At 45.6% G+C, this 14,123-nt stretch overlaps 1 pseudogene; it reads left to right on the forward strand.

Annotated features, from left to right (window-relative positions):
• Positions 1-14,123, forward strand: part of LOC129376977 (IQ motif and SEC7 domain-containing protein 2-like) — an 86,233-nt pseudogene that overhangs the window by 60,718 nt on the left and 11,392 nt on the right.

Here is a 14,123-nt window from a genome sequence, read left to right on the forward strand (position 1 = left end):
CCGAAACGTCTCAGTTCGAATATTAAAATTCAATGTCTCCCATCACAGGTGCATCTGCAGGAATAAACAGCATCAGTTCAGAAAGTAAAACTCATGTTGCACACAGTTCAGAATATGAGCTGCAGCTGCTGGAATAGTTTTTTTTGTCTATGTTTGCAGTAAATCATAAGGAAACGGATGTTGTTTCATTGTTTCTGAATTTGGTTTGGAGGGAATTAAACGGTTTTTGTGAATCTTTGGATTCAGGAGTCACTGAAGCATCTGTCAGATTTCTGGTTTCAGATGAATGAAATGAAATTAACTGTTTGCTGGAGGAGTTATTTATTTCCTGCAGCACTAATGCTGCAGATCTGCTGGGATTTAACTAAGCTACCAACCTAAACTGTTTATTTGGTGTGTTTGTCTGCAGGGCAGCTCTGTTTTTTTTTACATATGATCAAATATTGATGCTTTGTTTGCAGAAAGTTGAACTGCGGAAGTTTTTGTTCATTTAAAATAAACTGTGTGTTTAAAGAAACGGATTAATTAGCAGCAGTTTGCAAAAAACTCAAACAAACTTATGATTCTGCTTCAAATGTCAACCTTAATGCTTATAGTTCTACATTAACTTTAAACATAAATTCTAACTTTGCATCTGACCTCCAGCTGTGCGTCTGTCTGCAGTCAGCAGATTATCTCCAGTGATGCTAACCGGGATCATGCAGCAGCTTTCCAGCTCCTTCAAACAGATGACTGATGTTTTCCTGCTGTTGAAACTTTTAGGATGATGCTTTTCGACCTGCGTCAGCTGCTGGCACCCTGCTGAGCTTCATGCTGGAATCCACAACAAGAAAACAAAACTCTGAGAAAAATTGTGGCCAATAATCTGTAATTTAACAACCTAAAACTACGAACGAGCATTAAAGAGGAAATTCTGTCATTTATGCAGGAAAATTATTGAAGCTTCAGCCTGGAGGTTTCATGGCTGCAGCTGTTAGTCTGTCTGCAGCAGGAACAGAGGAAGAGAATCAAATACTGGAGTTTATCACCCAGAATCATCAAATTTATGGAAAACAATTACAAAAACATTGATCAAGGAAAATGCATCACATGTTTAAATCTTTTTAAAGTGTTTTTTTCTGCTAAAAGTTAAGACAGATCAATGCTAACAGGGTTTGAACTTCTCTTTTCAGTCCTTCCTTGACATTCCTATAATTTTCTATTAGCAAGGAATGCTAATGCTAAATACTATGTTCAGTTTTTCCGTGTTATACTTTTTAATTTCTGCTTTTTTTAAAATGCATTTCATAATGCATTTTATTTATTCTCATGTTTGTTCATTTGTGTTCATGTCATGTTAGGTTTCTGCTCCAAATGATTTTTTAATCCTTTTTGTGTTTTCTTTAGTAATTTGTGTTTACATCTGATTTTTGACTATCTGATCTGATTATAGTTTCATTAAAGCATCAACACCATCAATTGGGATGGCAACCATAGATTAAAAATAATGGACCAAAAGCTGTAAAAAGTACAGTGTAGCTTTCAGGCTAAATCATAATTTAGAGGAGAAACAATAGTGAAATAAAAATGCAGGAATAATAGCTGGATAATAAAGACATGTCAGAAGAATTTATCATCTTCATTTATGAGTCATTACAGTATTAACTCATTTCAGCTGCTCCAGTCCTGCAGACAGCTTTGATTTGTAATTGCCACATTACTGTACATCAACCGACCCAGGCTGGTCTGCACACTGAGCTTCAGTAAATGTTGCGATTTCCTCAAACACAGTGATGAAATTATGAAGTTTTACAAAATATGCAAATATCTTTTGCAGTGTTTGCCTTTTAGCTGCCCACACTTGCAGACAGATGTATCATGTGTCATTCTGTCACCCTTTTCACCCAATCACATTGCTGCCCACTCAGGAACTGTCTGTTTTCATTAACAACCCTGCAGACGGAGATGACGAATCAGCTGCAGCGTCCCAACAGATTCTTGGCTGCGGCTCAAGTCGTTGCAGCCACATTCATTTCCACGTTATTCTGCTGCCAGGCTTCATATGACACGACCTGATGGCTTAAAGACGGAGGGATGTGCTGGATAAATGATAGAAACTAAACTGTGTATTATATGAGCTGCAGCAGGCCGAGTAATCGGCTGCAGCAGCAGCAGCAGCTGCAGCAGCTCATGTGGAAACAGGAGGAATTCAGGATGTTTGGTTTGTTTTGGAGTCAGAATCAGTCGATGTGTGGCGTCTCTCCGGACATCTGAGCACCAGCTTTACAAACGGCCTGGTTTACCAAAGAAACTGAGAGAAACGGGTTTGAAATGGATCTGAGGAGAACTCAGAGCTGCAGTCGGGTCATTGGGTCGGGCCGTCAGGGTCCGAATGCTGTTTGTCAAAGAGCAGTCCTCCTGTGTTCACTGAAATGAATCTAATATTAGAATGAACTCTTGTTTTTAATACTCAGAAATGCGTCACGTCTATAAAAAACAACACAATGTAGAGAAACGGCCAGAACTTCAGCACCTTCACTTCCATTAATGAAGTTCATTAGAATATAATTAATCTCTTTTCGTTTTACATTCAAAGGTTCCAACATGTTTCTGGTACACCCATAAACCTGACGCACAAGCAGCGATGGTCCATAAATTCACACATTTCAACCAAATCTAACGTTAGCATTAAACACTGCAAATATTCTTAGAAATTAATTTAGAAGAAAAAATACTCATTATTCTACTTGAAACTAGATTTATATTTATTTCATTGCCTTTAAATGTTATTTATTTGTAATTAAATTGTCAGTATTTGAACAAAAAGCACCGTTACTTTAATTAAGCCATTTGTCTTTCTGGAATTTGAGCCAATGCTAACAATGCTAACATTGTTTTGTTCTTTGCTCCTTATCATACCAAACATTTGTATATATGTTATTACATACTAAATTGTTTATAAAGTTAGAGCACAAGCTTTGCTCTTCACCGCATTATGCTAGGCGCTAAATGTAAAGGCGCTAGTTCGTGGTGTTATTCAATTCAATTTTTTAATTTTCTTTGTTGTTTTTCATAGATGTGATTAAACATCTGACCTCCTCTGGTTTTTGGAGGTTTTTGATGATGTTTTGTTGCAGTTTTCTAGACATTCTGCTGTGACAGACGCAGCAGCGATGGACCATCTGTGGAGCTGCGGCGCATGCAGTCACAGCGGGAAGCAGATCGATGCCTCTGGGTTTGGTGCCATGTGGAGCGGCTCGCTCACCAACCCGTCCAAACATTTAGTGTAAACGGAGGCTGCGCTGCACTAACCCACATTCCCACATGTAGAGCGCCGTGGCTGCAGGGCAGATGAGCAGGGAGGTTGCTGGTTCCAATCTGAGACAATATGGTCTGGAAATGAGTCGCTGTCATTGAATCAATGTCACACTTCAGATTTCAGCAGAAATCCATCCATCCATATTAATTAATAAATGTGCTATTATTATGACACTCCATATATAATTAAGCAGGTTCTTTTAAAACTGATCAAGTTTCATGTTTTCATTTCTCTGAAGATGAATACATGTTGTCCAGTATCCGGCTGCATGGTAGAGACGTTTACGAACATTTACCCTCCGTTTGGTCTCCAACTGGACCAGAACCTCAGCGCTGCAGCGCAGGCCTAGTCCAATCCGCCGCCTCGGAGCGAAGCCTGGCTGTTGGTGTCTGGAGCTGATTATACGCCGCAGGTTCATCGACCTGAACGCAGCTCAGCGTTAATCACAGATCATTATTAATTACTGGAGTCTGACACTCTGACCTTGTGTGAGAGTGACTCGGACAAAGCCTCAGGTGTGTGTGTGTGTGTGTGTGTGTGTGTGTGTGTGTGTGTGTGTGTGTGTGTGTGTGTGTGTGTGTGTGTGTGTGTAAATAAGAGAGAAAAGCTTCTCACTCAGTTGAGCTCAGAAACCCCAGCAGCCTGCTGCTCCAGGCTACAGAAGCCCACCAGGGACATTTGCATCAGAGCGAATTAAACCTTTTTCAAGCCAAACTTTCAGGATCTCAGACGAAGAGTTTTGTGTGATTTTACAGTAAAGTTTGTTCTTCCTGCTGACGATGAAGAAACTGATCAGGTTTATCACTCTACAGCCAATCAGAACCAAGTCTGTAATTAATTGCATTTTAATTGAAAACCAAAATAAGTAACATTTTCAATTTAAAACCCTTTTTCTGATAAATTATTGAATAAATAAACATATCAGCTGAAGAACATATTTCTAGTTTTATTGCTTTCTAGTATTAGTTTGACTTTATTATCACACGACTTTCTTCTGGTATCATTGCACCTTCACTATTTACGTATTATCTCTTCATTTCTGTAATTTCTCATTGAAACTTTGAAAGCATCGTTTTGCACCTTTATTTAAACCCGGAGCCGTTTCCCATCATTAAATGTGATTTGTTCTGATCTAAATGGGATCATTCAGCGTTCTGGGTTCTCCAGGGCCGATCCGGGTTCCTCCTGTCCGGCTCGATGTCGCCGCGCCGGAAAGCTGCTCAGCTTTGACCTTGACCCCCCCGCAGAGGCCGCCCTGCAGAGGCCGCCCTGCTGAGCGCGAGGCGCTGAAACCTGCAGGAACCTGCAGGGAGCAGCAGGCGGGCCGTGAGTCTGCCGGGCCGGAGCAGAACCCGGTTCAGGGAGCTTTACCTATTTTCTGTTGCTCCAGAGTCAGAATCACTGAAGGTCCGTGATCCGTTACGTGTACATCAGTTACTCGGTTCCTGCCGTCTGTCCAGTCGTCCTCATCAATACTTCAGCTTTTCTGAATGAAGCTTTTTATTCGGTTGATTCTTAAAGCCTCGTCGTTTTTACAGGAAAGTGTTTTGGTTTGATGAGAAAAGCTGCTGCGTCCATGTTGTTTGAGGCTAGCATAGCTCAGGCTAACTCTTTTAGCTTTCAGTTCTCTGTGTTGGTGAATGTGTGTCAGATTTACCTGCCTGATGTTATTTATGGGTAAATAAATACATTTCATTCTGTCTGAATGAATCCAGAGGAACCTGATGTCAAACTGAATGCAGCTGAAGTTGATCATAAACTCCCATCTCGCTGCAGGTTGGAGTCATCATGAGTCTGAGCTCTAAACCTTTCAAGGACTGAAGTTTTAAAGCTGCAGTCTGGCACAGATGTGATGGATTTCCAGCCTGGAGGTCACCTGAAGTTTACCGAGTGACCTCTGTGCAGCGGCCAGCCAGAGGAGGCTGCGCCGGCGCATAAATCAAACGCTCCTCACCTCGGCTCAACCCTGCAGCTGGCTGAGCTTCAGCCGCCGGCAGGAGAGGAACAGATGTTTGAAATAGATATGAGACGGAGCAGGACAGCTCTGGTAATGTGTCATTACCCAGAGTGCCTTTCTCTCACTTTCTGCTCCTACTTGTCCTGGGGTTCATGGTCGCCGTTGCTTCGGTGACCCCTGACATCACCGAGGCTGTGGGTTCATGTTGCTGCTCCTTCCTGATGCTGGTTGGTCAGGAACAATTTTAATTCTGGGTGTCAGAGTGAAGCAGCTGATAGCAATATGTGTTGCAATAGATACGTGATCATTTGAAATAGATCATGTTAGAATATTCAACAGAAAATATTCACTGAACTCTGATCTAGAGCCACACAGCATTCTGGGAGATGTAGGCAAAGGAACAAGCTTTAGTTGCTCAATCGCTCACAATAAGCTAAGCTACCAGCTAACTCGCTCTGTGGTTGCCTAGCAACTCTCTCATTCTCTGGTTACCTAGCAACAACCTGATCAGTAACTGGCGCAGCAGCAGTTTAATGTTTCACTGCTTAAAAATAAAAACCAGCAGAGTGGAGGGAAACTGGACAAGACAGGAAATATTTGGAAGTTTCTTAAACAAAAAAAAACGAATAAAAAACGATCAGCTGATATGAAATGCTTATGTCATGTTTTTCAGGCTTCGTTCGGATCATTTTTCTCATGAATCACGTTTTTGTCACAATGAATTCCTGCTCTGTGTTGGTTTGTCATAAAATCCTGGAAAGTCCAGGAAGGTTTGAGTTTGTAACGTGGCTGAACGTTGAAGTGGTTTTGGTGCTCGCTGCTGCAGCACACTGCAGCAATGTGCTGCAGCATGAAATCATCTCATGAAGCTCGGCAGCAGAGGGAAGGTCTCTGAAATGTCATTACACCTTCCTGTTCGGTCTGAGCTTCAGGAAGTGATCAGTATTTATGTTTACGTCTTCTTCAGCCTTTTTGGTTTTGTTAATGTTTGTTTCACGTTTCAAATAAAGTTTTTGTAGGAAAAGAAGAGAGAACATGAGCGGAAACAGAGCTGCTGGAAACTTCAAAATAAGAGCATAAACTCCATAACTGCTGTGTTCAGTGGGATTTTGTTTTAAATGTTGTGTTTTTATTGTCGGTCAATAGGATCAGCAGCAGCTGAAACCAAACGGGTCTTATGACCTTTGACCCGATAAAGCTGAAGGGTTTGAGTCCAGATCTGTAACTCAGACGGTGCTGATGGTCCAGAACCTCCAGAACCGGGTCCATTCAGAGGCAGCTACACAAACAGGCGGCTCTCCAACACACTCCTGCTGGTCCTGACCCAAACGCAGCTCTGCACACCCACACACACACTGCTGCGGCTGCTATGACTCAGCCGCGCGCGTGTGTGTGTGTGTGTGTGTGTGTGTGTGTGTGTGTGTGTGTGTGTGTGTGTGTGTGTGTGTGTGTGTGTGTGTGTGTGCCCACGCCGGCCTCCCTGCCAGCTTCACGGGTGTCTCAGATTAACAGAAGAGCTTCTCTCTCTGACGATGAAACAAGTGGAGTAAAGATGGCCGCCACGCAGATTCCTCCTCCTCCAGCTTCTCAGTGATTCATCAATAAACCGATTGATCTTCCATCAGTCGCCTGTTTCTGCCAGCAGAGATCTTTAGGCTTGAACAGAGCGCCTGGTTCTGAAGGTTCTGATCCAGTCAGCGATGCTGACGGATCAGAACCGGGCCGGTGTTTATGTGGCTTACTGTAGTTTAGTTCTGGTTTACTTTCGATTCATTTATTTGCATATTTGATTTGATTGATGATCATTTATGATAAAAGGTGTTTTATGTCCTTTCATCTGATATCAGAACAGAACAAAACTTTAAAAGTAACTTAATGCTTTTAAATGTCAAACTGTGTTGTTCATATTAAACTCTTTCTTTCATTCTTTCTTTTGTTCTTTCATTCTATTTAGTTAGCAAGCTATTTAAATCCAAAGCTCTATATTTAAATTGATAACCAAACATTTTATTTGATTTTAATTATTTAAAGACGCTGCTAACTAAACATTAGGCTCATAAATTGAATGTTTAGTTTGAAACTGACATTTATAGATGATTTGAAAAATGAACTTCTGTTTCTTCCTCTTGCATGAACCAAATTATTCGATCATTTTTGAGTTTGTAATTTTCCATATTGGTTGTCAGAGTTGGATGATTCACTTTGTTATAAAATCTGAAAACAGAAACAGACTTAAGTTTCATTTTCTTCGTATTGCGACGTGATTTTATTTTGCTGGTCGGCGACGCCTCATATGGACCGCCTGTTCCGACCCGGTGGAGATGAACCGGGTCGGAACAGTTCTGTCCATTTTACAGCTGTTTGGTGAGCTGCTTGGTTCTGGTCCGGTCCGGGTCCGGTTGGCTGACCTGACAGCAGCTCTGTCTCTGTTTGTGTCTCCCGCTCAGCGTGGAGAGCGACCCCCAGTGTCCGGAGGTCGTCACCTTCTCAGACTCGTCCTTTGGGCATCCTCCTCCCTTCCATCGCTATAGCAACAGCCCCTGCGACCCCTGCGACCCCTACGGCCCCGCCTCCGGCACCGGCCCGCTGGGAGCCTCTCGCTCGCAGACACAGGTACCGGCCCACAAGGTTCTGGTTCTCCCGTTAAATAAACGACCACAGGTTCAAAAGTATTCATACCCCATCCACATTTAGTCACAAATGACCTGAGAAAGTGAACAAATTTCTGCTGAGCACAGAATATTAACATTATTACAACATGTAAGTGATAAAGTTACCATTTTAGCTTTAGTGAAACTAATGATCAGGTCCTTCACTCATCTTCACTTTCTACCTTCCTCACTTGTTGGATGCTTATGAATTACATTCTGTGCCTGAAGACATGCATTAGTAAGAATGTCTAAATGACAGAATATTAATAACTTCAACACATTGGTAAAAGAAAACACTGTAAGGACGTTGCAAAGTAAAAACCTTGTTAAAGGATAAGATGGTCCATATAAAACTGGTTGTCAGTTTCTGCAGCTCGTCTCTCTGTCTGTCTCCAGGGCGGCTCCCCCATCTCTCCCCCCAGCCCTGCAAGCCTCGCCTGGGCCCAGCGCAGCAGACATCAGCCGGCCAGCCTGGCGCTCCGCAAGCAAGAGGAGGAGGAGAGCAAACGCTGCAAGGCGCTATCTGACAGCTATGAGCTCTCTACAGACCTCCAGGACAAGAAGGTACCGCTCTGCGATCCGACGCCTCTGATTCCCTCAGAACGTTTTGCTCCATCTTTTCTGATTGGTCCTTCTGGTAGGTGGAGATGTTGGAGAGGAAGTACGGGGGCCAGTTTGTGTCCCGGCGGGCGGCGAGGACGATCCAGGCGGCGTTCAGGCGGTACCGCATGAACAAGAAGTTTGAGAGGCTCCGCAGCTCGGCGTCAGAGAGCCGGATGACCCGCCGCATCATCCTGTCCAACATGAGGCTGCAGGTAGGAGCGCGTTCAGACTGGACCAGCCAAGAGTTGATCTGGTTCTGATCTGCTTGGTGACGGCCGTTTCCTCTGAGCGCAGTATTCGTTTGATGAGCGGCAGCCACAGGGCCAGGGGTCGCCGGGCCAGCAGGGGTCAGAGGACGCTGGGGACGTAGACGACTCTTTCTCCAAACAGGCAAACGCATTCTTGTTTTCTACTTCCACTAATGCCAACCAGATATTCAACATTTACAAGTTGAAATACAACACGGCGTCATCTGCAAAAGGAAGGACCTTCAGATTCAGTTTCTGCTCAAGTGCAGAAAACCTTTTCAGTTTGTTTTATGGAGCCTTAGTGAGCCTGGTGGACCATCCAGCTGCATCGGGGTTCAGATACGTTTTGCTTTTCGGCCAGTTTTTTGTTTGGCCCGGTTTGGACCAGCAGCTGTTCTCTTGGAGCCATTTCCCTGAACTTTGAAGGTCAAAGCACTTCAGCCTCAGAAATAGCATTTTGAAGAGTGTCCAAAAAATATGGACCTTTATAAGTTACTGAAAGGTTAAGGTGATTACTAATAGAGTTAGTAATTTAATTAATTGCATTTTGTGGACTTCCTGATAGTAAAGAACTAATGCAGTCTTAAAGGAAGAAATGCATTGACTAGTTTTTCACTCCTACACAGGATGTTTCTAATTTTGGTAATAATCCAGAGATTTAAGAAGGAAATCCTGGAAACCAGTTTAATATGTGATTAAGGCTGCAGTCACACCAAACTCTGTTGGTCCGCTGTAATCTAACTCCAGTCTGTCTGTGTTGAATCAACGCTGCTGTTGGTGCTCCAGCAGCTGGAGGTGGAGCAGATGTTTCTGCTTTGGTCCCAAACTGAATCGAATCTGCTGGACTATCAGGAGGGACGGAGACTGAAAGTACAAACGCTGGTCCAAAATAACAGAGAAATTGAGTTAATGCCCAGATCAACACACCTTGATCTGGGCATTAATTCTTGTTTGGTAGGAGTCAAACCTTGACTTTTCCCTCCAAATCTGTCAGATTGTGTCATCAGAAACACATCAGCCTGGGAAAATCCACCATATGTGGTTATTTTTAGAGTATTTGTCAAACCAACTCTAACTAATCTGCAGCGTTGTTGAAACAAGCTGCTAGAAACATGTTCAGCTGGAGTTTATCTTTAATTTAAAGGGGCTCATTCTGCTGGTTTCCCAGTTTGCATGTCTTTGTACTTTCATTTTGATCTCAACTGTTTCTAAAAACACCCAGATTATTGCCGATAAGTGAGCTGTTTCAAAAACCTCCCAATCGTTAAGTCACATTCGATGGACACTGCGTCGTTAACTAGCAACCCGAGCCTGTCGTTGCCTCTGCTGTACAATGGCTGCTGGAAAAACAGGTGTTTGTTGATGGTTTATCATCCAGAAACCACTTGGTGCATTGTTACTGGTTCTGCAGGAGGCTCCACTTTTCAAAGAGGAGTGGTAGAATAATAGTATTCTACCACTTTGCAGCCATATTGAATTGGAGGTGTGGCCAGGGGGCGTGGCCAGCGGGGGCGTGGCCAGCAGCAGCTTAGCTCTAAACAGCTCATTCTCATTCTGAAAAGCAGAATTGACCAAACTGAAATCTCTTTATGAATAATTTTGTACAAAACCTGTAATGAACGTGTTTCATTCCGCCCGTAGTTCTATCCTAACCTGTTCAAGGTCAAAGTTCAGAAATTCATCTGACGAATTCGAGTCATTCAACGTTTCTTCGTCCTTCACAGGTGAAGTCTCTGGCCGACTCCATGGACGACTCGCTCACCTGCCAGTCCGGCCGCGAAGACTCGCAAGATGTCGGCGGAGAAGGAGAGGAGGACGAGGACGAGGAGGAGGGAGACGAGGACGAGGAAGAGGAGGAGGAGGACGACGAGGAAGAGGACGAGGAGGTGGAGTACAGGCAGTGCGGATGGCGCAACACCAACACTGCGTCGCGGCGCGCGCCCGGCCGGGGGAGGGAGGCCGGGGGGGCGTGGCCATGCACGAGGACAGCACCGCCACCTTCAGCGACATCACGCTCTACATGGACGAAGGCTGCCTCCCGTCCTCGCCGCTGTCCCGTCCGGCCTCCAGCTCCGACACGGACTACTGGGTCGGGGGCGCAGGGGGCAGGGAGGACAGCAGGGAGACGGAGGGAGGCAGCAGCACCAGCCGGAGGAGCAGCACCCCCTGCACGGAGTGCCGAGGAGAGTACAGAGGCAGAGGAGGCGGAGCAGGAGGAGGAGGAGGCGGAGCAGGGGGACACCTTCCGGTCCTCACCATCGAACCGCCCAGCGACAGTTCAGTGGACATGAGCGACAGGTCAGATACGGATATAAAACATTAACTTCACAGACTAGAAATGTTTTTAAAATAGTTTTAGTCAACAAACAATAATCAGAAACTTTCAAATGAAGATTTAATTCATTAAGAGAAAAAACATCCAAGTGAACCTGGTGAAAACTGATCACCTTTAAACCTAGTTATAGCGAGTTAGCATTAGCTCCCGCTAGATACACTGCTGCTATAGAACTTTAGCATGAGCTTCCACTAAATACCATGTTGGTGTATGGTTTAGCTTTTGCTAAAGTGCTGTTTAGTTTTAGCTAAAGTTCTATGTTTAGCTTTAGCTAAAGTTCTATGTTTAACTTTAGCTAAAGTTCTATGTTTAGCTTTAGCTATTTAACGTTAAAGTTAACGCTAAGCGTTAACTTTAACTTTAGCTAAAGTTCTATGTTTAGCTTTAGCTAAAGTTCTATGTTTAGCTTTAGCTAAAGTTCTATGTTTAACTTTAGCTAAAGTTCTATGTTTAGCTTTAGCTAAAGTTCTATGTTTAGCTTTAGCTAAAGTTCTATGTTTAACTTTAGCTAAAGTTTTATGTTTAGCTCACGTCGCCCTTTACTTTAGTGCTGATGGGGAGACCAGATCCAAATCACTTGCACTGCATGCAGAGAGCAGAACCAACTCAAGAAGGGGAACCGGCCCTTTAAATAGGAACTTATGCTAACTGTTGGCTGCTAAGCTAGTCTGTTGTGATCAGCTGAGTCAACCAGGAGACATTCTTCTGGATGTGGCTGCAGCAGGTCAAATGACTGCATCACCTGCTGCAGCTGCAGCACAATCCTGTTAATGATTCATTTATGTATCAGGACCACAGCTTGATGGAGGAAGTGGATCCAGAAAGCTTCCTGCTCTGAGTGTGATTTGTGTGTGTAGGTCGGAGCGCGGGTCCATCGGGCGTTTGGTGTATGAACAGGAGTCCTCTGGAGGGGAGCGAGGAGGAGAGGGGCAGAGGAGGAGCTGAAGGTGAAAGTGGAGAGGACGAGCTCGGAGCCGGAAGCAGTGAAGCCGAATCTCCACAGGGAACCATCAAACACAAGCCAAACGGCCGATCGGTGGCCATGGCGCAAGGCCAGACGCGCAGCCCCGCTAACGTCCCCTCTGCCGATGCCGTCGGCCGGACGCTGCCACCCCTCCAACACCCCTCTGCCATCCCCCACCTCCCCACCATCCTGCACCACCACCCGCAGTACAGCCAGCACGTCATGCATCACGCGCACGCTACATGCAGCATCCGCACACCACTTCGCCCACCACTACCACCATCTGCACCACCAGCACCACCACCTCCCACACGCCTACCCAGAACCCCCTGCGTCTCCGTTGCCCTCCCCGGTCCCGCCCCTCACCCCTCTGTCCCCGCTGCCGCCGCCTCTCACGCCCTCGCCGATGTCATCCTCCTCTTCCTCGGTGCTGCAGAACCTGGAGGGGCCTCAGCACCTCGCCCACCACCCACACCTGCACCACCACCACCACCTGCTCTGCTCAGACGGAGACAACGAGAGCGTCAACTCCACCACCACCAACTCCAACGACGACACCACCGTCAACAACTGCAGCTCCGGCTCGTCGTCCAGGGACAGCCTGCGGGAGCCGATGGGCGGCGCCTCGCTGGGGAAGCAGACCTACCAGAGGGAGAGCCGCCACAGCTGGGACTCCCCCGCCTTCAACAACGACGTGGTGCAGCGGCGGCAGTACCGCATCGGCCTCAACCTCTTCAACAAGTGGGTCCAAGATCAGAACATTTGCTTATATGGACCAGCAATAGTGCCAAAAGTAAGACTGGTGCACCCCAATATGGTTAAATCCAAACCGATCGGCTATTGATCTGATAGGTGATCGGTTAACTGATCGGCTATTGATCTGATAGGTGATCGGTTAACTGATCGGCTATTGATCTGATAGGTGATCTGATAGGTGATCAGTCAGCTGATCGGCTATTGATCTGATAGGTGATCTGATAGGTGATTGGTCAGCTGATCGGCTATTGATCTGATAGGTGATTGGCTGGACCCGGCAATAAGAGTCGGCTGATGACCAGCATGTCTCTACGGGTCTCATCCTCCAGGCGTCCTGCAGTTTTGTGCCTCAGGTACAAAACGCTGGAATGAAACGGCTTCATTTCCTCCTCCTGGCGTAGATCAGACCTCCAGAGCTTAATGACATCATTACTCTATTCAGGTGCAGCAGAAACGCATCTAAAAGATGCACCGGCCCTCGAGGACTGGAGTTTGTCCTGCACCAATAAAACACAGATATGCAATATTACTTCAGCTGCATAAGGAGAGACGTGAAGTCCCGTTTATGCTGGTCCACAGGAAGCCGGAGAAGGGGATCCAGTACCTGATCGAGAAGGGCTTCGTGTCGGACACGCCGGTGGGCATCGCCAGGTTCATCCTGGAGCGGAAAGGACTGAGCCGCCAGATGATCGGAGAGTTCCTGGGCAGCCGGCAGCAGTTCAACAAAGACGTCCTGGAGTCAGTGCAACGTTCGATTCCTGCGTTCTGAAATGCTTTAGGATTAGGAGATTAGATGTTTGTGAATAGTGTTAGTGGAGCATCACTGCATGTGAGTGACCCGATAAAATCTGCTGAGTTTATTTAGAAACATTTTACATTAGTTTGTGTTTGACTGGGATCAGTTGGGATGAAATAAAATGATCGTTTTGCCTTGAAAAAACAGCTGCTCTGAATGAACAAACTAATGTTTCTGATTCTAAATCACAAACTGATTCATGATCAGTGCTTTAGCATCGTCTCTGACTGCTGCTGCTAACACAAATGATTAAAGCTTCAGTGTTGGAGGAGCGAGGGTCAGCAGCAGCTGACTTATTTTGCAGACTCAGTGTTGGTTGAGGTCAGTCAGAGTTCCTGTGCTCCTCTGTGCAGCTGCGTCCTGGATGAGATGGACTTCTCCGGGATGGATCTGGACGAAGCGCTGAGGAAGTTCCAGGCGCAGATCAAGGTTCAGGGCGAAGCTCAGCGGGTGGAGCGGCTGGTGGAGGCCTTCAGGTGAGGTCCGGCCCATCAGCGCAGACGTTTCAGGTCTTC

This window comes from Poeciliopsis prolifica, unplaced genomic scaffold, assembly GCF_027474105.1.
Source record: "Poeciliopsis prolifica strain line A6 unplaced genomic scaffold, Auburn_PproV2 SCAFFOLD046, whole genome shotgun sequence".
NCBI lineage: Eukaryota > Metazoa > Chordata > Actinopteri > Cyprinodontiformes > Poeciliidae > Poeciliopsis > Poeciliopsis prolifica.